We start from the raw sequence: 26760 nt of genomic DNA on the forward strand, positions 1-26760 counted from the left end.
ATTGTCCGCCCTCTATAACACTGATAGAGAGATATGCACAGCTGTTTGCTCCCCCAGGTATTAAGTACTTACTCTGAGTATACTAATAAACAAAAGTGATTTTATTAACTATAAAAAGTAGGATTTAAGTGGTTCAAACTAGTAACAGACAGAACAAAGCAAGTCTCTAAGCAAAATAAAGTAAAAACAGGCAAGTCTATGCCTAATACATTAAGAAACTTATTACACGTAATATCTCATCCTCAGAGATGTTCCAATAAGCTTCTTTCACAGACTAGACTCCTTCCTAGTCTGGGCCCAATCCTTTCCCCTGGTACAGTCTTTGTTAGTTCCAGCAGACATCTTAGGTGTTAAGCAGTGGCTTTCTCATGACTCCCTTTTATAGCTTTCGCACAAGGCAGGAATCCTTTGTCTCTCTGGGTCCCCACTCCTCTTTCTAAATGGAAAAGTACTAGATTCAAGATAGATTTCATTATCAGGTGACATGGTCACATGTCACTGTAAGACCACCAGCTTCCATTCTTCCTGGGCTGGCCCACACATGTACATGATGGTTTGCAAGTAAACAGAGCCATTTACAGTTAATTGATTCTGAAGCAGCCTTAATGGCTTGCACTTAACATATTTACATACATAATGCAAGTTTATATCTTTTTCTCCTAACTCCAGACATAGAAATAATACATGCAAACCAATAGGATTAACACACTCAGTAGATTATAAGCTTTGTAATGATACCTTACAAGAGACTTTTTGCATAAAGCATATTCCAGTTACATCATATTCACATTCATAAGCATATTTTCATAAAGCATATGGAGTGCAACATCACAGGGGTGCTATATTAATATTGCAGATTGTAACTGGTTTTTAGCTTCCTTTTAGCGAAAGAACATTTCTGATTTTAAATGATTTTTTGAACTACAAAGGCAGAATACCTAATAGTGACATGGCTGTATGGTGCTGTGAGGTTAGAACTCCTGGCAGCCTGTTTAAAATACAATTTGTCTCTTCTAGTTCAGAAACTGCAATTTGACTTCTAGCAGTGTAGTGTGTTACTGGCTCTGTCTGAACTTTCTACTGTATAAATACAGAGCCAGACCCTCAGCTGCTATAAATCAGCACATTCAGTGAAGGTACACTAATTTGCACTTCCTGCGGATCTGGTCTAGGAAAAGTAACAACATCTCTGGTAGAATGCAGTCACTGAGAGGTTACAGTCCTTCAAAGGAACTATTCAACATCAGGAAACACTGTTATCACTGTCAATTTTCTGTTCAGCACAGCAAACTCCTGTTCAACACCAGCTACATCTCATTCTGAAATATGTGATTTGTGAACATTATTGAAGGCTTCACTGATTCTTCATTGTGCAGTGCTGTTCAACGTTAACAATATCCCACCTTTACAGTAGTTTTTCTCTATCATTTTAATGAAACACTAGTAGCCTGCCTTAGCTGGCAGTGAGACTGCTGTCTTCACAAAATACTGTATATGCCTTTTTCCTACAAGAAAATAGGGAACAAATTAGAGAATTGACTGCTTTTTTTGTTAGTGGTGGAATATCAGACTTGGCTACTCTCAGCATATTTCCAGAAAAGAAGGTGTTACACTAATGAAAAACAGAATAAATAAAAGTCAGATAAAATTCACTTTATATACTAGTACAGAGTCCTCATATGGTTGTGCCCATGTGTCAGAGTCATGGATGCATTGATTGACGGGAGTGAAGAGTCTACTCCTCCATCTTGTAGAACTCTGAAGTAATGGAGCTCTTTGGAGCACTGGATACTTACTAACAACCTGTGGGGTTCCACTGTCAAGTGCATGATTGAAGCAACTGGAATCTATTCTGTAATGGACCAAACAATGGCAGTATTTATCCATTCCAATGCCTCAGTGATGAAAAATTACATGGAGTATGTATGGAAGATGAGAAGGGTATTGGGATGTCCAGCATGCACGATTTGACTGTAAGGCCACGTCTACACTACGGGATAATATTGAATTAGCTAAAATCGGTTTTATAAAACTGATATTATAAATTCAATTTCATGCGGCCACACTAGGCACAGCCACACTAGGCACAGCTATTTCGAGTTGTATGTGAGTGCGTCCATGCTCGAGCGCTAACGTCGATTCTGAAGGCGCATCTGCATTGTGGGTAGCACTTCCGTAGCTATCCCATTAGTTCCCGCAGATTCTCGCCGCGCCCCTCTGGAATTCAGGTTTGAATCTTTAATTGTATACGCGGGGGGTTCTGGTAAATGGTCATACAGTTCAGTTTCCTTCCTCCGAGGAAAACAATCAGCTGACCAATCGTTATTCGCGCACGTGTGATTTCACAACTAGATTGGACCCTGGCAGATGCGCCATTAGCACGGCAACCATGAGCCCGTTCCGCTTTTTTTTTCAGGCACAGTATGCATGTACTGGGATGCTGCGACAGAGAGCGATACCCAGCGCAGACACAGCCAGCCATTCACTTGCTTTTGCCAATAAAATAGCCAGAGATGCGTTTACCGGGTCGTTCATTGTACTCGTGTTACTGCCGGAGGATAATAGCTGGCAATGAAGATGACTGCGTCTATCTCTTTCCCTTCTGCTGCTAGCTGTCCGCTCTGCCTATCATGCAGGTGACCCCTGGCTGAAAAATTTTTGAAAGGCACAAATTGGGATTGGTTCAGGATTGGGACATGAGTCAATCCCTACCCTATTCTATGGTGTCTAAAAATAGAGTCCGTCCTGCTAGACATAAGTAGGCAAGTGTTATTAGCAGAACCAGTGTATCAGAGAGCACAGATGCTCCATCGTCAATATCCACCGGGAACGCCTGCCCCTGACAACCAACTGCACACCATTGCTTTCCCTCCTCCCCCACCTTCCTGGGCTTACCATAGGCAGTGTCTATCCCCGCCACATTTTGTCCATGACAGTTATAAAACATGCAGGAGAATAAAGAAACAGAACACTTGGAGGCAGCCTCCCGGGGCCCTATGACAGTCCAGGCAGTACGGAATCTTTTCTTGTACACTGGAAAGGATGGGAAACGCGGGGGTGGGAGCTGAAGCCCCCACTTGCTATGATGAAGAATGCTTATTAAGCCTATTCTGTCCTATCTAACTGGGAGTAACCAGGGAATCATTCCCTCATGATATTGAGCATATTATCAGGCATGGGGTTCTCGAGGAATGTGGGCAGTCCTACAGCACGTCTACCACCGGGGAGGGGAGAGGGAGAGAGCGCGGATAATGCTCTTCACTGCTGTAGCATCAGCGTCTACCAGCAGCATTCAGGTACAAACATAGGTGGACATTGAAAGTAGTCAAAGGAATGATTTCTTTCCCTTTTCTTTCATTGGTGGCGTTGGAGGGGGAAAAGAAACTGAAGCTGTTCCTGAACCACGCCAGACACTGTGTTTGAACCTACAGACATTGGGAGCTCAGCCAAGAATGCAAATACTTTTCAGAGACTGCCGGGGACTGTGGATAGCTGGAGCTCCTCAGTACCCCCTCCCTCCCTCCTAATGAGCGTCCATTATGAGTCTCTGCTTCCCGTTACGCTTGTCACTCGCAGCGCCTGTGTATCCTGGAGATTTTTTTTCAAACGCTTTTGCATTCGTTGTTTTATCTTGTAAACGGAGCTCTGATACAAAGATTTGTCTCCCCATACAGCGATCAGGTCTAGAGTATCTCCCCGTTACGGTCCAATGTCATATGCTGGAAGGCTCTCTTTTGAGATTTGAGACTGCTATTCGACTCACAGCCGTCGCTGATGCAGGAGCTCCCACGCTGGGCAAGCAGGAAACTCATAACTTCAAAAAGTTCGCTGGCCTGTATTTTCCTGACATTTACTCTGCCCGCTGCATCTGAGTTCAGATCTGCTGACCACGAGCAGTCAGTGTGCTGCCCACTGTGGGATTCATCGATAGCTGCCGGCAGGCCACCAAACTAACGTTCGATTTCCGTCCATCTCGACTAACCGGTACCTCCTGCATTGTTATAATCATCGAATTGTAAGCGCTACTCCTCTCGTCGGATGGTGTGTAGTACAGAAATCGATTTAAAGAGCCCTTTACTACTCTCGATATCGATATAAAGGGCGTTGTAGTGTGGATGGGTACAGCGTTAAATCGATTTAACGCTCTTTAAATCGATTTAAATGCGTAGTGTAGACCAGGCCTCAGTCTCATATCTTTGACGGTTCCTCACAGCATGCTGGAGTACCCGGATTTTGGTTAGAGTACTGCAACTTCTCAGAATGACAGGGGCTGCTGCACAACTGTTTTGCCAGGTAGAGAATAAAGAGTAACTGTCCTGGAGCTTTTCATGTCCCCTTTGTGCACTTGACCATCATTTTTTCCCCAATAGGCAGCAGCCCCGTGGAGTGGATTTTGTTCCACTGAATAAGCCCTATGTGTGCTGGAAATCCAGTATTGTACATGTGGCCTGCTTCCAAAGATATGGAGTGCTTATTCCTGTTGAAACATGTACTAAATTTGCACCATTTGGGGCAATGCAATATTATGTATCACAGTGTCATTTTGAAAGTGTAAAATTATATAAACATCAAAGTTGACCTCCATCTTCACCAATCAGTTATTATTTCCCCATATATTATAAAGGGAAATGTATATTTCCATTCAGACAGATCATTCTGTTAGAGAACACAAACCTAGTGTGTGTGTAAATTGTCAAAAGGAAAAAAAAAAGCTATTTTTGAAATAGCATTTGTATATCTAAGTACAGCAATTGATTATATGATATATGGTTGCATTTAACAAGGATCTATAATGGAGCTTTTAAGAATTCAGAGAGAGTGTTCATATTTAACTGTTTGTGTGGTACTAAGTCTGAGGGGAAAAAAAGACACTGTGCTGTCATGGAAAAATATACTACTTTACCTTCCACTAAGAAAGACATGGGAATTTAGTGTCAGAAATGTGCAGTAAAACAAATACCTCCAAAAGTAGATAACCTGATTGTGAGGATAGATTAAATAGTTTTCTCTCTCTCATTCATTTTATGTATTATGTACTTTGTGGAGACTTCAGTAGCAACTCCATAGTAAGGCTGTATTTTGATTTCTACTTAATGGAGAATTATCCTCCTCCCTCAGTTTATGTTATACTGATTGACTGCTGTCTGACAATATTGAAATATTATAGACAACAAATATCCTAAAAATATATCTTGGTATAACCCATTTCCAGTTGAAAAGTCAACAGGTTTTCACTCATGGACCAGACAGGAGAATCAGACCCTATATCTCTTGATCTAGGGCTAGTTGTCTTTCAAGTAACTTTTTTTTTTTTTTTTTACTTTCATTAGCAGCTATATGGTGCTTAGTCCTGGTGCTTCATCTTCTTTAAATGCAACTACCTGTTTATATAGCCAGTTCTGTTATCTGAAGATTAACATAGCAGTTCCTGTCTGCCAAATGTTTTAACATGCTCTGAAAACTAGAACAAAAAAGATTGTCAATCCTCCCCTCAGTTCCTTCCCTGTTCAGGGAGATTTTGATGAACCAGTAAAAGGCCAGGGACCACTACTGATAGTGTAATATTAATTATCATACTTGTCACTGACAGCTGCCAAACTAGTAGATGTTTTTGCAGGCCTGTGAAGTAGCTTTAGCCTTAGCATGATTAAGCCAGGAAAAGATGGAGTTTGGGCAACCACGGGAAGAGAGCATCTTGCTCATCCTTGCCTGACCTGGTGACCCTCCCTGATGAACTCTCTGTTGGTGCTGGGGTCTGTGATTTTAGGAGAAAAACAAGAAGTTTATCTATATTTAGCTCTTGGGATGTGTCTGTCAGGGCTTCAAGGCATGCAGACTCTGCAAGAACACATCTGGTTAATTAGAAAACTAAGGAAACCTCTTGCTTAGCTTTTGAAATTGCTTGAGAGCCACAGCAAACTTTGGTAATTATTGAGGATTGGGGGTATTTTACTAACCTGTTGTGGACATCTGTAAGCGCTTGAGACTAAATAAAGTATATGTTTAAGGGAGAGCACTCTTATGTTGTACTGTTTGTGCCAGTCATCTATTGGTAGGATGGCCATGTCTCCACTGATTTATTTCCTGACATCACCTCTCACAGAGTGAAGTTATCCCAGGTAACATCCCCACCACCCCAATTCCTGGCACGTGTACTATAAACAAAGACAACATTTTGGCCCTGAAGAATGGGGATGGGGTTGTAACAAACAAAACCAAAATAAAACACCTTTCTGGTTACATATTAAACTGTCTCAATGTTAAAATAATAAGCTCATGCTTAAGCCCTTATTTATTATAATAGATACTGACATGACATATGATTCTCAGTGTCAATGTATTTTACTTATAAATATTTTAATAAAATAACATTTCCTTTCTTAATCATCTTTCTGTAATTCATTTTGGTTTGACAACAAAAGTAACCCAGTATTTCACAGTATGTAAATGATGCAATTATCACTTCAACCAGACATCACTCCATTTTGCATTACAGTTTGCTGTTGTAAAAGGAGAAAATAGTAGACACTTCAGTTACTTTAATGGTTAACCATGTATGTGATGTGACTTCTATTAAATGAGCAAGAGACCAAAAAGATTTTTTTTACAAGCTGCAAATCATCATGAGATAGCCACTGTATATCTGAAGCTGTGCTCCTCTAGCAAGGTGCTGAAGTCACTTGGTATGATCTTTGTTAGTTCAGTGATTATAAGGGAAATCATTACAGAAGGGTGCATCCAGCTGCTTGCTTGTTTTTGTCAGTTTGTTTGTGAGAACAAGGACAAAGGCTAGTGTTCAATCTCCTAGGCAGCTTGGCTTAGTGTTTATCAGCTTCTGTCAGATTGTAGAGTTTCAGTAGGGTAACTCAGCCTAACTTGAGAAATGGCCTGGTCTTGCAGCAGGATGAATATTTTAACCAAAGGTTTAAAATGCTTCCAAAAGAGCCCTTTTGCAAATATGGCAAGGTGCAAATATAAAGGAATAGTCTTTTGCGGTGCGTGAGCGGAACAAATCTTCAGCTGGTGTAAGACTGTTGACTTCAGTGGGGTTTCATCCATTTACAGCATCTGAGTATCTGTCTCAAATTATTTGTAACTTTATCTGTTTATTATGTAAAAGGAATCTACACATTTTTAGCCATGCAGGTTTCTTTATCAATATTGTGACCAGTCTGTCACATACATTTTATGATTGTACTTTATATGATGTAATTATTATTACTCATAGGAAACAATGAGCAGTAGGGTATAGCATCAACCCATATTATGTTATCTACTAGCAATATGCTGCCACTTCTAGGCTGGAATGTGGCAGGAACTTATAAGTTTTCAGGAGGGGAAGTGAAGAATAGCTTCGTCAAAGTAATCTATATATGTAATATCAAATATTTGTGCCTGGTGTGTATAGTGATAAATTAATAAATTGGGCTTGAATAGCTGGTAACCTGTTCCTATTACACTAGCAGCACTTTACCCACAAGTATCCTAGTGCACCATGAAGCAGTTCATACATTTCTTTAATTGTCTTTGGTCCTATTTTGTATTTTGGTTAAATATTTGATTAATCTGTACCATTATTAAAGACATCATGACAGCTGGTGTAAGGTTTTTTTTTTTCTGAATCACTAAAAACACAACTCTAACTGCTGTTAAATACTTCTACATATTTAATTCTACCTCTTATTTTTCCCCATAAATCTCACTTAAAATATTAATTCTTTCAAAGAAATATTCATAACCTTCCATATCTGTCAGTCGATATAATAGCAACTGTAATGAATTTATCAGTTATACCTCAGTGAAAATACATTGTTTAAATACAACTATTATGCACTAGCTGTTATAATTCCATGGTGATACAGACATCATGGCCATACCATATTTTGCAGACAAAGGCAGTACTTCCAGTAGTGGGGCCTGAAGCCACACTATGGGGCAAGAAAGTTATGGAGGAAAAGTCAGGAGTGTAGAAAGTTTGGACAGACCACTCAATTGTTCTTCCCTCTCAGCTTTCATTTTTTTAAGACATTAAGGGCCAGATCCACAAAGGCATTTAGGCACCTAACTGCCAATTTAGGCACATAAGGAAAAAAAAATCAGACCTTCAAAACACCTACTCAGCTGCCCCCTAGCCCTGTAAGCACTGACATTTCTTCTGGTGGTCATACACAAAGCTGCTAAAGTCCTGATGACATCTAAGCCACTGCAGGACCATCCGGTTAGACAATCTCCAATTTATCTTGCCTGCAGGGAAGCAGCATCAGTGTTTAGAGCACTCAGGTAGAATGGGAGAAACCTAGGTTCAAATACCCACTCGGTCTCATCAGAAACAGAGACTTGAACCCAGTTCTCTCACCACCCAGAGGAGATTCCAAACCACAGCTCTTAGGGCAGTCTGGAGTGGGTCTCTCTCAACCTCCCCTGTTAAAACTTTTCAACTTTGTATAAATACTTTAAATATTCTTTGCAGTAGGGACTGGAAACTGGGTTTCCCAAGTGAGTGCTCTAGCGACTGGGCTATTGGGCATAAGGGGGCAGGGCATTCCCACCACTACTACTCATTGTGAGAAATGTGTCTAATTCATATCACCCCTAACTATTGGAGAAAATATTTAGTTGTCAATCCCAAGTGAATGAAGAAGCCTCCCTCTGGCTCTGAGTTAAGTGCTTAACTCCCTGAGAGGCATGGGGCAAGGTCAAACCATTTTCCTGGACATTTCCTATTAGCTTATTTAGGCAGCTCTCCATTCAGCTTCCTAGCTTCTGTGAATTCCATTCTCAGATGCCATGCATTCTATAGGGAGCCTGGGCTGTGCATTCCACTAGGCAGCCAGGCACCTAAATATTAATGTTGCAATTATGAGTTTAAGTTTCCTTTGTGTATGTAACCCTAAGGCAGGGTTTCTCAAACTGGGATCACCGCTTGTGTAGGGAAAGCCCCTGGCGGGCCAGGCAGTGTGTTTAGCAGTGGTCAGTAAGTCCCTCGGCCTGCGCAGCTTCCAGGAGCTCCCATTGGCCTGGAGCAGTGATCCACAGCCAATGGGAACCGCGATCAGCTGGACCTGAGGACAGGGCAGGTAAACACATCGGCCCAGCCCAACAAGGACTTTCCCTAGACAAGCGGCGACCCCTGTTTAAGAAACCCTGCCCTAAGGCTATGTCTATACTACGAGCTAGTGGTGTGATTCCCCTGCTCATGTACAAATACTTGTGCTACTTGTTATTGAGCTAACACAAATATAAATAGGAGTGTAGTTATAATAGCATGGATAGTGGCAGTGGAGGTGCGGCTGAGCCATGCAGAGTATAAACCTGCCTGGAATCTGCCTAAAAATGAGAAATGTGTTAGCTAAGAAGGAAGTTTAGCATAAGATGTCAAAATAGATACCCGTCCCTAGAACTGAACACTAAACTATAGTTCAGCCCAAAGGTTTGGCTTATATCACAAAGATCAACAGTACAATTCAAATGGCTTATGAAAGGCAAAACCAAAAAAAAAAAAAACACCAAAACCCAAAAATCTTTGACTTACAATGCAGACATTAAAAATTGCATTTTCATAGATTTTATGCTGTTAATGCTAAAATGAATGATCTTGTATACAAGTATCCAAAAATAGGAAGCATCAGAAAACTTTACATAAGCTTGGAGAAATAACAAAAAAAAGTATTTATCTAGAGTTGTTTTGAAAACTTTATATCATCTGAGAACTAAGTGAAATCTAAAAAAGGAAGCCCACAGCTATATTACAAAAATAGGAAGTTTATAACATTATTGTTATGAAAAAGCTTCTAGTTACTTCCTATGAAATGCATCCCTTTAAAGTACTTCGTAATTATGATCGATAAATTAATGTGAGAAAACAATCCTTTTTCTGACTTCACCAGAACTTGTATAACATTTGATGAGAAAAATTCAATTAAATGAAATAACATTGAAATACCATTTTAATCATACTGATCTTTAACAAGCAAGTACTATTAAATTATTTTATTTATGTTTCATCCAATAACTGATTTAGAGTTTCACATAGTATGAAATAACTGACTGACAGCAATGGAATGTGAGGTTTCTCACCTTGGTTCAAAGCCAAGCCATCATGCTATTACCACCAAAGTAGTAACTCTTGCAGATAGTGACTCATGGAAAATAAGCTGTAGGTGGCAGACCAGTTCCAGCCTTTACAACACATAATAAAAAAAGACACCAACATAGTTACACTTATCTGGCATTTCTGAAGGCTGTCTCTGCTGAAGTTATTAACTGCGTTCTTGTGGAGACTGGCCTACTATTTTACCCTACAGAGCTGCCCCTATAAGTTTTCAGAACCCAAAGCAGTGGTAGCTTATCTTTTTCACTCCAGGCAGGGGGCGTCAGAAATAAAGCAATGGGAATATTGTAATTCTTTCTGGTGAAATATTAATACATGTAAGCCTGATCTTATCTAAAATTATAATGCATTAGAGATAAGCACACACAGAGATAAGCAATAGGTTTAGAACATCCCAAATCATTACCTAGAATCTGGGATGATATTGAGTAATTTACAGCAGTTCCACGATGGCTGGTTACTTCCTCACCGGGGAGTAAGCTGTCAGGAAAAAGGTTTCTCGGGATAGCTTTAGAGGACTGCTCCAAAGTATATTCTATTATCTAGTCTTTTATAACTAACTTTTACAAAACACACAGCTCATAGTGACTCCTACTTGGTCATCACCTCTCTAATTTCAATAAACTACTCATCAACAAACATTCCTAATAATCTTAGTCATAATAACCTTCTATATTAAAGGCACTCAAAACTCAAGGTTTCCATCCACTTATTTTTATTTCAGTCTCAAATTGTTGACTCTTTCTCTCCCCTCCTCCCGTTCTGATTAGCAGGAACTACAAGTCTGCAAAGGTGTTTGACCTTGCCTCCAGAAGCATTGCTTCTTCAAATAAACCCTTAGCTAGATGGCATTCTATTTCATTAATTCATGGTGGTTGAATGCACATAATATGGTTGCAATTAGTTTGATTAAAATATAGGGTACACCCATTCAAATCTGGGGCGACACCTTTGGGCTGCAGGTTGAAGAATATTATTGTTAGTATGGTATGGACTAGTGTCAAGGCTGATTCCCCACTCTGGCACTTCAAGTGCAGAAGGTGGGGGCCCGCAATGATTTTTAAAATTAATACTAGCCACTTTGAGCTTGTATTAAACTCCCAAAGTTACAGCTTTTCTCTGACCTGGGCTTGAAAAACTGCCTCTTGCAAATCCTGAAAAAACTCACTTGGGAAGTTTTCCCTGAAGCCCCTCAGCTTTTCCAGCCCTCCCTCATGGACGCTGAGAAGAAAACAAATGAAAGGGAAACCCAGCTGTTGCCATCACCTAATTGAAAAACATGCTCAGACCTTTTAAGACACAAAAATCAATCAGATTCTTAAAAAAGGTAAATTTTATTAAAAACAAAAAGAAAGAAAATACATTTGGAACTTAGGCTTTTGCTAGAGCAATTCCAAAATTTAAGCACCCAAAATAGTTTTCTTGGGGGTTCAACTGAAATGTTACAAGCAAACAAAAGCATTTGTGGTTAGCACAGAAGAATCCACAAGCCTTACAGAAAATAAAAGAAATAACACTAATTGTGGCTATCTAAATATTCCCTCTCCCAATGAATTCTTCTAGGTATGGACAATGAATTTTCATACCTAGTCCAATCTTTACAGAGCATTTCAGCTGCCCCCATCTCTTCGGCCCAGAGAGAACAACAGAGAAACAAAGCGAAAGCTTTTTTACTATTTTAAAAAGTTCTAGCCTTCTCATTGGTTCTTTTGTTCAGGTGCTCACTCCCTTTTCTTCATCTGGGGACTTTTTAACCCTTTACAGGTAAAGCAATCAGTCACCAAGAAGAACTTAATAGCTAACTGCCTTGCTGATGTCCATAAAAGGGAGCTCCCTCTCTTCATTTATCACAGCAAGCTAGTACAGCCTCATATTATTAAGCTTCAGTCACTAAACCTGTAGCAAGCTCTAAATCATTTAAACATTTTTAGAGAACAAAGATGCAACAAGAGTACTGAACTCTCCATTGAAAGAGCACTTATATTCTGAGGTACTTGCATATGTGGCTTTCAAAAAGTCACAGAAGTTAGAGATTTAAAATATATGTGATGTCATCTTGACCTTCCCCAGTTCATTAGGTTTGTTCTCTACACAGTCCACTGCTAGTGCTTTGTGCTGTTTGAGTAGCTGTGGGTTATTTTAAACTAGTGCTCAAATATCATGGTGATTATTACTGTGTAAGAATCTGCCTAGAATAGAAGAGTAAGAGAGTAGCTTTATCATGTCGAGCCACATGTCCATTTTTGATAAGTTTCATTCACTCTTTTTGCTGTAGTTTTGATTCATATATATTTTTGTGAAAACTAGAAAAGTTTGTGAAACAAAGTGTGGGTATGTTTTAGCCAGAAAATTGCTACAGTTACTGATCAGGGCAATCACTGTTCTGTTTTCTCTTCCAATAGTGGTTTTCCATCACTTAGACCTAAATTTAAGGGGGGTAACAAGGTGCCTAAACCCCAGACTGAGTTTTAGGCTCCACTATGATACACAAAACTCCTGCTGAACCATGCAAGTGTCTAAACTCTCATGGTACCTAAGTATTTTGTAATTAAATGTTCCCTCAGAACAGATGTTTCTGTCTCTGGGCATTCACACTGCTGTCTCACTCTAGATGTCTGGATGTCTATATCCTGCCTAAGCCCCAGAGCAATTCATAAACGGGGGAAGACAGGTATTCAGACACTGAACTCATGTGCAGGGTCCAGTCTTGTAGATGTGTTTGGGAGAGAAATGCTGGTTATTGTGGGAGATCTGCCGCCTCTCACATGAGTGCTCTAAACATTGGGTTATAGGACATTCTGATATGGATCTCCTTCAGCAGATCTTTTTGAAGTAATTGCACTGTAGAATCATTTGGCCAGACACAGAACAGGAATGAACAAGCACAAGCTTGAGAAGGACTCTGGAGCCTGGTGGTTAGCGCACTGACTCAGGATGTGAGAAAGCCAGTGTCTAGTCCATATACCCTAATGACTGAAATTATTTATCCCCAGTGCAACAGCTTCAACAGGAGAGACAGAAACACCCACATCAGAATATCCCACAGATCAGTGGTTAGAGTAATCACTGAGAGATGGCAGATCCCTGCGCAAGTCACTTCACCTCATCTGGCAGAAGGGCAACTTGAACCAGTGGTCTCCCACATCTCAGGTGAATATATTAATCACTGGGCTAAAAGTTAGGAGGCAGGTCCTCCTCCTCCTCCTCTACTTCTCCCTCTCTCTCCTTCTTGGGGAAAAAAAACACCTTAAGCAGCTAACTCCAATAGAAGATTTACAATTGAGAATCAGTAGCAGATATATTGCTTCCCTGCAAACAGGACCTGGACCAGGGATTGGCAACCTTTGGCATGTGGCTCGCCAGGGTAAGCACCCTGGTGGGCCGGGCCAGTTTTTTTACCTGCCGTGTCCACAGGTTCGGCCGATTGTGGCTCCCACTGGCCGCCATTTGTGGTCCCAGGCCAAAGGGGGCTGCAAGAAGCCGAGGGATGTGTTGGCCACTGCTTCCCGCAGACCCCAATGGTCTAGAGTGGCAAACCATGGCATGGTACTGTTGTAGCCGGCATCACAAGATATTTATGTGCCAGATGCAATAAAGATTCATATGTACCATCGTGCTTCAACCACCATTCCAGGAGACGTGTCCATGCTGATGATGGGCTCTGCTTGATAAGAATCTAAAGCAGTGTGGACTAACGCATGTTCATTTTCATTATCTGAGTCAGACGCACAAGCAGCAGATTGATTTTATTTTCTTGGTGGTTTGGGTTCTGTAGTTTCTGCATCAGATTGTTGATCTTTTAAGACTTCTAACAGCATGCTATACAACACATCCCTCTCAGATTTTGGAATGCACTTCAGATTCTTAAATCTTGGGTCTAGTGCTGTAGCTTTTTAGAAAACTCAGATTGGTATCTTCTTTGCGTTTTGTGAAATCTGTTGTGAAAGTGTTCCTAAATTGAGCAGCATATGCTGGGTCTTCATCAGAGACTGCCATAACATGGAATATATGGCAGAATACGGGAAAAACCATGGAGGAGACATGGAATTTCCCTGAAGGAGTTCAGTCACAAACCTTCAGGGCTCAAGTAGTGTTTCTAACTTTTGCAGTTTTTCAAAATCTTGATAGATGGTGCTTTTGAAGAATTAATGTAGATATGATAGTGGCTTTATTGCAAAGCAGACACTGAATCATAGCCAATGTGTAGTTCCATCTGATTGAAATATCTTTTACAAGAGGTTCTTGTTTCATTCCATGTGCAGCTTGTTGTATTCCTAGTTCTGTACTGTTAGCTGGACTGTGTTTGAAATGGCCGACAAGTTTTCTATGTTTTGCCAGCATGTTTTCAAACCCCCCCATCACTGAGTGTTACTGTAATGGATCACTGTAGACTGTGAGCAATGCATGTCATGTGTTCAAAAGGCAAGCGACTGGCTGCTGCTAGCATATTACGTGTACTGTTAGTACTAATTGTCATTACCTTTTCTTGAATATTCCATTCTTTCATGACATTAATGAAATGCTCTGCACATGATTCAGCATAATGTCTCTCTTCAGTAAGAGTTACTGTTACAGCCGATGACTGCAGTGTCCATGCAGCATTAATAAGGTGTGCCGTGACACCAAGATAGCTATGATTGCTCAAGGATGTCCAGTGATCATCAGTCAAAGCAACAACCTGTGCATTTTTCAGAAGTAGTCTTTCAGACTTTGTAGTCTTCTTGTTGTCATATAGATAACTTATTCATGATGAAATGCTTCCTCTGGAGGACAAGAGGTATGACTGATGGGAAAATGCAATTTGAATAATATCTCTTAGCCCTCTGTCATTTACAATGTTGAGTGGTCTGCAGCCCATAGCTATCCACTTTGCAATAGCATAGGTTAAGATGTTGTACTTTGTTTGATCCATGGGCTTACACCGATCCTGAAACTCTTTAATTGTACTCTGTTGAGGTTGGCTGGATTCATTTGTTGGCAGTGGGTTATAGGTAGCACAAGTTCTGGAGGCAAAAGCATGCTTAGAATGTAGGTGGTACTGCAGACTTGAAGTACTTCTATGATATTGGAGCTCAGCCTTGCAATAACTACAGATAACAGTCTTTTTAGCCAAAGAACCATCTGGAACTATTTTAAACATAAGCTTCCCATTCAAAAGACCTGAACTGTTGCTGCTTTGCTCCATTAACTTTTTCTGGTATTTAATGACTCCAGAGCATGAAAACACAGTACAACTGTGACAATGTCTGGAATAATTCAATAAATTCTTCTATATAATCAAGATATTTGTGTCCTGTTCAAAAGAGTTCTTGAAATGGATGTGAAAAGAGTTTAACTCAGGATTAATATTCAGTTGGGGAGTGAATTGTGCAGGAGGTCTTTTTTCCTCCTGATGCTGGTTAGCCTTTTATATATTATTTTGTGCCTGTCCTTTAGAGTTTTGTCTTATTAAACGGGTCAGATTTTTTTTTCTCAGAAAGTCAGTACTCTGGAGATGACGGGTGTGAGTTGTGCAGGAGAAAGGTGAATTCTTGATGCTGCTCCTTTTGGATTGGGTTTCTGAGCTCACCAGGTTCCCCTCCCTTCTGAAGAGAGTTTCATCTTAGAAATCTGCATTCAGTGTTGTGGGAGGATAGGTGAGAGGGAAATTAAGCAATGACTTGTGCAGAAGCAGGGTCTGGGAGGACAGGGGGTGACAACAGGGAGGATCAAGCAATAACTTTGCAGAAGGGTGAGGGAGTGTCTTGCTGTTGCTTCTGGAAGGGTAGTTTCTGGTCCTGGGGTCATCAGGCTTGTCTCCTTTTACTGAGCTAGATGGGCTCCCTTCAGCTGAGTGAGCCCTTTGAGCATTTGTCCTGGCTATGGGCGGCACAGGGGGAGTGGGGAAGGGATCAACCCCAGCCCTGTTTGTAGGAGGCACAGGACTGGGAGTGGGGGGTCAGCCCCAACTGTGGGCCACACGGTGCTCAGCAGGCAGAGGGCTCAGGGGTCAGCCCCAGAGCTCGGAGAGGGGGTCAGCCCTAGGTAGAATGGGGCACGGGGGAGGGACGGACTTAGCCCAGGGCGGCTCAGGGCTCAGCTCCACCTGCAAGCGTCACGGGGCTCAGGGTAGGAGTCAGCCCCTGAGCTCGGGGCGGGGGGGAGGGGAGCAGCCTCAGCTGGCACAGGGCTCAGGATGGAAGGTCAACCCCAGCCCCAACTGCAGGCAGCACAGGGCTCAGGGGTGGGGATGAGCTCCCCAACTCACGGGGAGGATCAGCCCCAGCTCCAGACAGCACGGGACTTGGGGAGGGGGTCAGCACCTCCTGGGGGCGGCATGGGGCTCGAGGTCAGCCCCAGCTCTGGGCAGCACCGGGTTGGAGGGAGAGAGGAAGCCATGGGCAGTGCAAAGCTCAGGGAGCCGGGCTCAGCCTGATGCAGGCGGTAAGGCGTGGGTCAGTGCTTCATAGAATAATCCCCTCTAGCCTTCCAGGTTGGAGCTTTTCTGTCCACTGGGTCACTGGGCTAGGTTGCAAGTTACTTTCCCTCATGGTTGCCATCTGTTTGTCATTTTCCCAGCCAAACCCAGACCTCTCCAGGATTCTACAGCTGAAGAGCCTCCCAGAACTTCCTGTTCCTTTCATTGGTTCCCTTTTCCCTGGTAGGCTTCTGAACCATGACACATTTCTCCAACTTGACTCTACCACAAACAGCCTTCCCGTTCCTGACAAGTATCTCTCACTGACTGAACGGAACCACAGGTTTCTTTTTATGCACTGTGGCCCTGTCACATGATTCTCACCTGAACTCCAAGTTCTCTAACAGGGATCGGCAACCTCTGGCAAGTGGCTCACCAGGGTAAGTATGGGAAGCCGCGGCCAGCACTTCCCTTGCCCGTGCTGCTTCCCGCCGCCCCCATTGCCCTGGGACGGCGAACCACAAACAATTGGAGCCACGATCAGCCGAACTTGCGGACATGGCAGGTAAACAGGGAGTTTACTCTGGTGAGCCACATGCCAGAGGTTGCTGATCCCAGTTCTATAACATATAAGGCTACCAAATTAAGCAATCCACAAGCGAAAACAGGAGAAGTGTGAAGCCAAGATCAGGGTGGTAATAATGAGAACTTGTGGATATTGTGTAAAACATAAAAGTTCTACCTGTTTTTCATGTTTTAGTACAAAAGTATGTCTAAGAAGGTAAATTAATTTAAGCAATCCCCACTATCCTGCAAACTAAGCTTTAATCTGTTTTTCTCTATCACTCTTAACACAGGCAAAGAGTCCTGTGCCATCTTATAGACTAACAGATGTATTGGAGCATGAGCTTTCGTGGGTGAATACCCACTTCATCGGATGCAACTCTCTTAACATAGACTCTCCTTGACTTTAATCCTTGAGTGGAGACTGATTTAAAAGAGAGTACATATCTCAGGATATAGAATATTATTAGCATTTCTAACAGAAGTAATGGGCAATATTAACAATATTACATTGCTTTATCGGAGGTCCCGTGTCACATTTTCAATACTAATATTTCTAATACTTTTAAGCTGTGTCCCATAAATATTTTTCAGTTTTGACTTAAATGATTAGATAATGTTACCACTATATTTTCAGAATACCTATTTTGGAAAAATACAGAATATGGACATTCTTTAGTCATTAGCATCCGTTGGCATGTTTCTAAGTGTACATCTACATCTAAGACCATAGGTATGGTGTCCAGATCTTCTAGGCATACCTGCACTAACTCTGTTTGTTTTAGCCAGTTTGCTAAAAATAGCAATGTAGCTGGAGTAGCATGGGAGTAGCATGGGACACCCAAGTTTGCACCAAGGGGGCTTTAGTGGATTTGTATGCATAAGGCTGTACTAAGCAATACCTTGTGCTGCCATAGATACCCTCCTATTTTTAGCATGCTAGCTCAAGCAGAACTACAATGGGTGCATCTACATGAGCTGGGAATCAAACTTCTATATGCAGACCTGCCTTAACTATACTCCTCCTTTACATAATCCACCCAATTTATCAGTAATGATCACCACCAGATGAGACTTGTTTATCCTACAGTATTTGCTGGGGTTTGTCCCTATCCTAGCTGGAGTTTGTTCATCAAGTAGTTTAAAGGTTTGCTCAGCTCTGCATAAACTTTATCTATTCAAGATTTTTTTTCTCTAAAATTTCATTTTATATACAATAACTAGGAAGGATGATGAGCCAGCTTGACATGATGGATGAGCTTATATGATGCTGACACTTAAATCTCAAGGAAAAAATGAAAGATGGATTCTATAATTAAATTTCACAATTAGCAAGCCTATCTGGTGTGCCTACCAGCATAATTTTAGGAAATTTGTGTCTTCCTTAAGTCTAACTTGTATAATATTTTATTTAATTATAGAAAGCTGAACAATTATGAGCTATAGGATTGAATATTGAAGAAAAACAGGCTTGTTCCAGTGTCATTAATGATGCTGTCCTTTCTAAAGGAAACTACAAAGGGTTTCATTTCTGAATTGTCAGTCAAAAAAAATCATGTCATGAGTCCAGAAGGATTTCTGAACCTTTTTGTTTCCCTTACTTCAAAATGCAACAAAAATACTTCAAAAACAGACTCCAAAGAGAGAGTGCTGAACTCAAATTAATACGCAAATTAGATACAATTAACTCAGCTCTAAACAGAGACTGGGAATGGTTGGGTCATTACACTAATTGAATCTATTTCCCTATGTTAAGTTCTCCTCACATCTTCTATGGGTCATCTTAATTATCACTTCAAAAGTTTTTTTTCTCCTGCTGATGATAGCTCATCTCAATTGATTAGACTTTTCCTGTTGGTATGCATACTTCCACCTTTTCATGTTCTCTGTATGTATAAATATCTCCAGTCTGTGTGTTCCATTCTATGAATCCAAAGAAGTGAGCTGTAGCTCACGAAAGCTCATGCTGAAATAAATTTGCTAGTCTTTAAGGTGCCACAAGTACTCCTGTTCTTTTCACATTTACAGTGGCCATGAAACACCAACAATGTATCTCCTTCCCTCACCAATGATCACTGTAAATCATGGGAGAACCATAAAGCATGGCCATCCCAGTCCCTACTACTCTGAATGAATTCAGTCAGGGTTGGTGTATATTTATTTTCTTGCTCAGGTCTGCATTTCTGTTACTTACAGGTTGTATTTCATTTCACAATTGCAAGGGAGCCCATCCAAATATACTGAGTGGTCACATGCAGTTGGAGTTTCTTGCTCTCTGCAATGTTCCCCATGATCCTATGGAAGATTTTGTTTTTAACAGACAAATCAGTGGCTATTGACCCCTGTCATGTGACAGTTGTATAATTACACTGGTCTACAGTTTTTGAGAAGTCATCTGCTTCAGAGATAAAGTGTGCTATTTATTATGTATTTTGATGTGCTGAATTCAAATATGACAATTAAAACAACTGATTGGCTACTGTTTCTAAGATATTTAAGTTTTTACATTTTATGTCTATGTATATTGTGTAGATAGTAGAGTTTTAATCATAAATTGTAAACCTAGGTCTTTTCATGTGTTTATGGTTGCTTTACATGATAATATTTCACCTGTCCTGTTTATGTAACACTTTAAAAATCAGCAAAAGGGTTATATAAATAAAATTTATTATGAAACAAAAGGCAAAAAACTATTATGTACATAGTTTAGTCCTATTCAGTGTCTACTCGGCGCTTCTTGGCTTGTCTCTTGTATTCATTAAATGGAGCATCTCTTGTCACTGTCCAGCAATAGTCTGCAAGCATTGATGGGCTCCATTTGCCCTGATAGCGTTTCTCCATTGTTGCAATGTCCTGGTGAAATCGCTCGCCGTGCTCGTCGCTCACTGCTCCGCAGTTCGGTGGAAAAAAATCTAGATGAGAGTGCAAAAAATGTATCTTTAGTGACATGTTGCAACCAAGGCTTTTGTATGCCTTGAGGAGGTTTTCCACCAACAACCTGTAGTTGTCTGCCTTGTTGTTTCCGAGAAAATTTATTGCCACTAACTGGAAGGCTTTCCATGCCGTCTTTTCCTTGCCACGCAGTGCATGGTCAAATGCATCATCTCGAAGAAGTTCACGAATCTGAGGACCAACAAAGACACCTTCCTTTATCTTAGCTTCACTTAACCTTGGAAATTTTCCACGGAGGTACTTGAAAGCTGCTTGTGTTTTGTCAATGGCCTTGACAAAGTTCTTCATCAGACCCAGCTTGATGTGTAAGGGTGGTAACAAAATCTTCCTTGATTCAACAAGTGGTGGATGCTGAACACTTTTCCTCCCAGGCTCCAATGACTGTCGGAGTGGCCAATCTTTCTTGATGTAGTGGGAATCTCTTGCACGACTATCCCATTCGCAGAGAAAACAGCAGTACTTTGTGTATCCAGTCTGCAGACCAAGCAAGAGAGCAACAACCTTCAAATCGCCACAAAGCTGCCACTGATGTTGGTCATAGTTTATGCACCTCAAAAGTTGTTTCATGTTGTCATAGGTTTCCTTCATATGGACTGCATGACCAACTGGAATTGATGGCAAAACATTGCCATTATGCAGGCAAACAGCTTTAAGACTCGTCTTCGATGAATCAATGAACAGTCTCCACTCATCTGGATCGTGAACGATGTTGAGGGCTGCCATCACACCATCGATGTTGTTGCAGGCTACAAGATCACCTTCCATGAAGAAGAATGGGACAAGATCCTTTTGACAGTCACGGAACATGGAAACCCTAACATCACCTGCCAGGAGATTCCACTGCTGTAGTCTGGAGCCCAACAGTTCTGCCTTACTCTTGGGTAGTTCCAAATCCCTGACAAGGTAATTCAGTTCACCTTGTGTTATGAGGTGTGGTTCAGAGGAGGAGGATGGGAGAAAATGTGGGTCCTGTGACATTGATGGTTCAGGACCAGAAGTTTCATCCTCTTCCTCGTCTGACTCAAGTGAGAATGATTCTGGTGCATTAGGAACCGGCAGTCCTTCTCCGTGGGGTACTGGGCGTATAGCTGATGGAAAGTTTGGATAATGCACAGTCCACTTTTTCTTCTTTGACACACCTTTCCCAACGGGAGGCACTATGCAGAAGTAACAATTGCTGGTATGATCTGCTGGCTCTCTCCAAATCATTGGCACTGCAAAAGGCATAGATTTCCTTTTCCTGTTCAGCTACTGGCGAAGATTTGTTGCACAAGTGTTGCAGCACAAGTGTGGGGCCCACCTCTTGTCCTGATCTCCAATTTTGCAGCCAAAATAAAGGTTATAGGCTTTCTTAACCATAGTGGTTATACTGTGCATTTGTGATGCAAAAGTCACTTCACCACAAACAAAGCAGAAGTTATCTGCACTGTTCACACAAGTACGAGGCATCTCTGCTCACTTTGGCTAAACAGAAATGTGTCCCTTTGCAAAATCAAACACTGACAAATAAGAGAGCACGACACTGTATGATTTCTAGAGCTGATATAGGGCAATTTGTTCAGCAGAGTGATGTAAGCTTCGTTATGATTGCATCATCCATGACTTCTAGGAATAACATGATGCAATTCATATCATGTATGACGCAATACCAGCTTCAGATTGCATCATTCATTGTTTTGCCTAAAAAGCAAGTACTGTCCAAACCCAGTCATAGATTTATTCATAGATCCAGTCAAAGATGCATTTTAGTCATTTCTGGTTTAAATTGAGATCCCTTCCCTTTATAAGTCACTTATCCTTTCCCATTCCCAAGTCAAGGGTCGTATATACTGACCTAATAGCATATCTTGAAAACTAGAGTGAATCAACAATTTTAAGCATCATTTTCGTTCTCAGTGACCCAGAATTAGTAAAGTTTGACTACATTTATTTCAGAAGCATTTTGGCTGTAGAGCAGTGTTATTTGCAACCCTAACTCATGTCATGTGACAAAGGCAAGGCAACAAAGCAGTGTCTCACTAGTACTCCTGTGTCTCACCTTTATTATGCTCAATACTGAGACTAGGGGTGGGTGGAATAGGGGTGGGTAGAGTCAGTGAGCAACTTTTCTCCATAGCATGCTTCTCTGTGCACCCCAGAGATATCTAATCAGGCATATGTTTGAGAAGTTATGCTACTCCAAACTGCATTAACTCCTCCTGGGCTGTCTCCATGGATGCTGCTGCATAGCTGAAATGGGAGGCTGAATGTGAGATATCATCCCTTGATCCAGGCTGATGCAGAGCTGGGTCAAAAACTACAGCAGAGAGAGTCTGTGATGGGCTGGTTGTAAAGCTGCATCGCATCTAGATCGTAGTATCCACATATTTAGTGACTCAAGTCCTATATGCTTCCCATAGGTCATAAAGTTTGTCACAATAACTCATTCTGTTGCGCCTTAAATTACGGCCTGAGATCAGGTCCTAATTTTGCAAACACTTGAGGGAAGGGACCAGGACACTCTATGTGTTTACAACCTGCCTTGCACTATGACATCCCAGTCCTGTAGGTCAGCTAACTAATGCCACAATGTAAATAAATAATAAACAATAATAATAATACTTGGTTCTTATGTAAGGTGAAATCTTGAACCAACTGAAGTCACTGAAAATGTTGCCATTGACTTCAATGGGGGTTAACATTTCACCAGTAACAACTTTAATCATAGACATATGGAGCTGGAAGGGACCTCAAGGATCATCTAGGCATTGAGGCAGGATTACTTATACAGGAACCATCCCAAAAGGTGTTTGTCTAACCTGTTCTTAAAAGACAAAAAAAAAAATCCAATCACAGGGATTGCACTGATGAATCATGATTAGAGACTTCCACGATATACCACAGTAGCTCAAGAGATGCATTGTGGGAGATTTAGTGTCCCCAGGGAGCCCAGCCTGTAATGAGATGCCCATAATCAAATTCCCACAAGGTGCATCAGCATTTCCAAATAGACATTTGATGTTTTAAACAGAGGAGGGAAAAAAATAGACTTTTCTTTGTATTGTCCAAAACTGTTTTTTTTTTCAATTAAAAGTCATAGAGCTCTGTGGAAAATGTTAATGAAAATGAAGCATTTTTAATGAAATATTCCATGGGTGAAAAAAAAAGAAGCCTTTTTGATCAGCTGTATTCAAAGACCTTTTATGTGTTATCAGAAAATCTGTACTCAAGTTGGTTTAGAGCACTTTTTCTGATAGTCCCAACAGATTTAATCTTTCAGCCTTTAGAAATTAAGTAATAACAAACTACCCACACAGCCCAAAATGTGTTAGATTGCCATATTGTTTGTCATAATGAATGTTAATGTAACAACATCTTTGAATGTAGAATCCTCCTACAACTTCAGAAAAGCACATATAGAGCTTTCTCGAATATGATATTCTAAAGATACAGAGTTTATATAATGGTTCAATAGATCTGTGTTTTTCCAACTACACTATTTGGTATGTCTTATAGTATCCTTTTGCAAGCATTTGTATAATATATCAATAGCATTTGGAAGTGGTCAGCTGTTTGTATGGTATATCTACTAGTCATAAACAGATGATAGTTAAGGGTTAATGACTCTTTTACCTGTAAAGGGTTAAGAAGTTCACCTAGCCTAGCTGACACCTGACCAGAGGAACCAATGGGGGAACAAGATGTTTCAAAAGGAAGAAGAGAAGTTTCCTTTCTTTAGTCAGTTTCAGTTTCAGCTGGAGTGAAAAAGATCAATGAACCAGCCTCTTATCAGAGTAGTAAGTTTTAGAAAGGAATAAATAGGTTTATGTTTATTTTCTTTTGTGACTTGTCTTGGTACCATTAAGGGAATTATCAAATTGGGTATTCTTGTGTGTATTAAGATTTTTGGCCAGGGGAACATCCTGTGTTTTCAATCTATTGTTTGTGAGATTAGCTGATATGCTGTTCCCCAGAGGTTTATTTTTTCTTTCTTTTACGTTTCTTTTCTATAGTTAAAAGCCTTCTTTTAAGAACATGATTGATTTTTCCCCTGTTTTTTTAGATCCAAGGGAATTGGATCTGGACTCACCAGGCATGGGTAAGGGAAAAAAGGGAGGGGGAAAGAGTAATTCTTCCTTGTTTTTGAGATCCAAGGGAATTGGATCTGGACTCACCGGGTAATTGGTGGAGGAGCCTCTCAAGGCTACCCAGGGAGGAGAAGGTTTTTGGGGGAAAGGGAGTGATCGAGGTACTCAGAAATTCTGGATGATGGCAGCGAGACCAGATCTAAGCTGGTAATCAAGCTTAGAAGTGTCCATGCAGGTCCCCACATCTGCACCCTAAAGTTCAGAATGGGGGTGAGACCTATGACACTGCTTATTACTCTTAGCACTTAAATTCATATCATAGGTATTCCAGGATTGTGCAAATCTTTGGAAATAAACTCTGAAACCTTTTTCACTTTGGCTTGTTTCAAGTAAGTTTTTATTTCTTCACAAAAGGTGTAATTTTTTGTCACACTGAAATAGAAATGGACTAAAGCTATTGAGTTGAGGTGAAGATGTAACTCATCCAGGATCTAGAATTTGAGATATAGGATTTGATACCCTCTGCACAGTAGACATTTGATTCAAGCAAACTCTGATTTCTGCACCATGTGTAAAATGTATAAAATTCACTAGTTTTGGTCAGGTTTTTCCTTCACCATGTTTGATTTGAAAACAAAATATAAAGACAAATTCAGAGGGTTCATCTACTCTAGAAAAAAGTTGTGTTCTTAGCTCAAATTAATGCATGGTAAGCTAGAGCTTAATGTCCAAATGAAGGGAAGGTAGATTTCAGGTTTAACAGAAGAAAGAATATTGAGGTAAACATTATAGAGGAGTTTGGTGTGTACTTTGATCTGCTTCACTCTCATCTTAACTAGGATTTTAACTCATGTTAGTCATAATGTGTTATCTAACACCAGGTACAAACACACCCTTTTTCCTAATGAAGACAATGCCATAAAGGGGCAAATTCACCACTTGTGTAATACCATTAACCAAAAAAAAAAAAGTAACAAGATTGGTGTGATATTTATTGTATCATTTCCCTCTAAGTATTTTTGATTGCCAGTTGTAGAAATATTTAGGCCTGGAACATAGTGTTAAACTTTAATTATTTTTTTTTAGAAAGAAAGGGATTGGAATAGGGCAAGAGCAACGGAAGACTACATGCCTGTTTGCCTGAAGTCACCTTGGAAGAAAACAGCCAAGAATAGCACAAACCACTCGGCAAGACATATAGCTCCTACCCTGAACAGCAAGAGAAAATGTAATGGTATTTTTGTCATTTTGGATGATAACTGCCCTATTTCAGACCCTTACGTACAACTGGTGACATCTTTAGTTGCTGGCTGCTGGCCTGGATCCCATGGTAAAATTATTCTAGATTTGGAGCTAGCGAAAGGGAGTAGCTAACAGGGAGTTTCGCAAGGGAGTTCGCCAGGTGAAGGAGGAGCGATTATGTAACCCTTGGGGTAAGTTTGTTGTCTGTAGTGTGTGTTTGTGGTATGCTTGCTGATTGACTGAAATATACCGTGTGGTCTGTTTGTTTGAGGGACTGTGTGCTGAGCCTAGGAGCCTGCTAGGCAAGGTTGAGAGCTTCTTAAGGAGGCTTTGATTCCTAAGCCTTTTAGCACCCATCAACCCTTAACCAGGGGGCAGGACTACTCAGGAAGACCAGGGCTTTAAAAAACCCACTCCCAAAGGACCAGAGGAGCCCGTGAACAGGGGCGGCTTAGAGGGGAGTTTGGCGAGGGAATTTGTAGGGAGGAGTATGAGCCGGGGGGCTAGATACACTTAACATTCTTTAAACTTAAAGTCAAAAACACCTTCTGATAAAAACAAATCATCAACAAAGGAACTAATTTCAATGCAGGCAGAATTCCATCAACAGAGTGGGAGCTATCCAGTTTACTACACCCAATGAAGCATGTATGATTACCTGCCCTATGAGCAGGTGGAATATGTGTGCATTTGGTGCAAGGAGCTTTTGGCCCTCAGAGACCATGTATGGGCTTTGGAGACCACGCTGGCTGAGCTGAAAGAGCTAAGGGAGACAGAGACATACATAGATAAGACTTTCTGGGACACTGTGGAATGATCCAACCCTCAATCTGACAGCTTCTGTACTGTTGAGGAAGATGAAAGTTGCAGGGAAGGAGAACATCCAATTGGAACAGAGGGGAATGATCCCATAGTTGGGGGACTCTTTCCAGATGGTACTGTGATATCCTCTTACACTGAGGATACCTCTCTGTTGTTAGGAAGAGACAGGTATTAGTAATGGGCAACTCAATCATTAGAAACATAGTAGCTGCATTTGTGATGACTGGGAGAACTGCATGGTGACTTGCCTGCCTGGTACAAAGGTTGCAGATCTCTCAAGACATCTAGATAGACTTATGTGTAGTGCTGGGGAGGAGCCAGTGGTCATGGTACATGTAGATACCAATGACATAGGGAAGGATAGGAGAGAGATCCTAGATGCCAAATTTAGGCTGCTAGGTAAGAGATTGAAGTCCACCACCTCTGTGGTAGTATTCTCTGAAATGCTTCCAGTTCCACATGCAGGGTCAGTTAAACAGTCAGAATGTGTGCATGAAATTATGGTACAGGGAGGAGGGGATTAGATTTATTAGGAACTGCGGAAATGTTTGGGAAAGGGGGAGCCTATACATGAAGGATGGGCTCCACTTAAACCAAAATGGAAC

The 26760-nt window shown here is 41.0% G+C and overlaps 1 pseudogene; it reads right to left on the bottom strand.

The window, feature by feature from the left end:
* Positions 1 to 13634: 13634 nt before the first annotated feature.
* Positions 13635 to 15317, bottom strand: LOC142046756 (E3 SUMO-protein ligase ZBED1-like; annotated as a pseudogene).
* Between the last annotated feature and the right edge of the window lie 11443 nt (positions 15318 to 26760).

Source organism: Chelonoidis abingdonii, chromosome 1 (assembly GCF_003597395.2).
Source record: "Chelonoidis abingdonii isolate Lonesome George chromosome 1, CheloAbing_2.0, whole genome shotgun sequence".
NCBI classification, from domain to species: domain Eukaryota; kingdom Metazoa; phylum Chordata; order Testudines; family Testudinidae; genus Chelonoidis; species Chelonoidis abingdonii.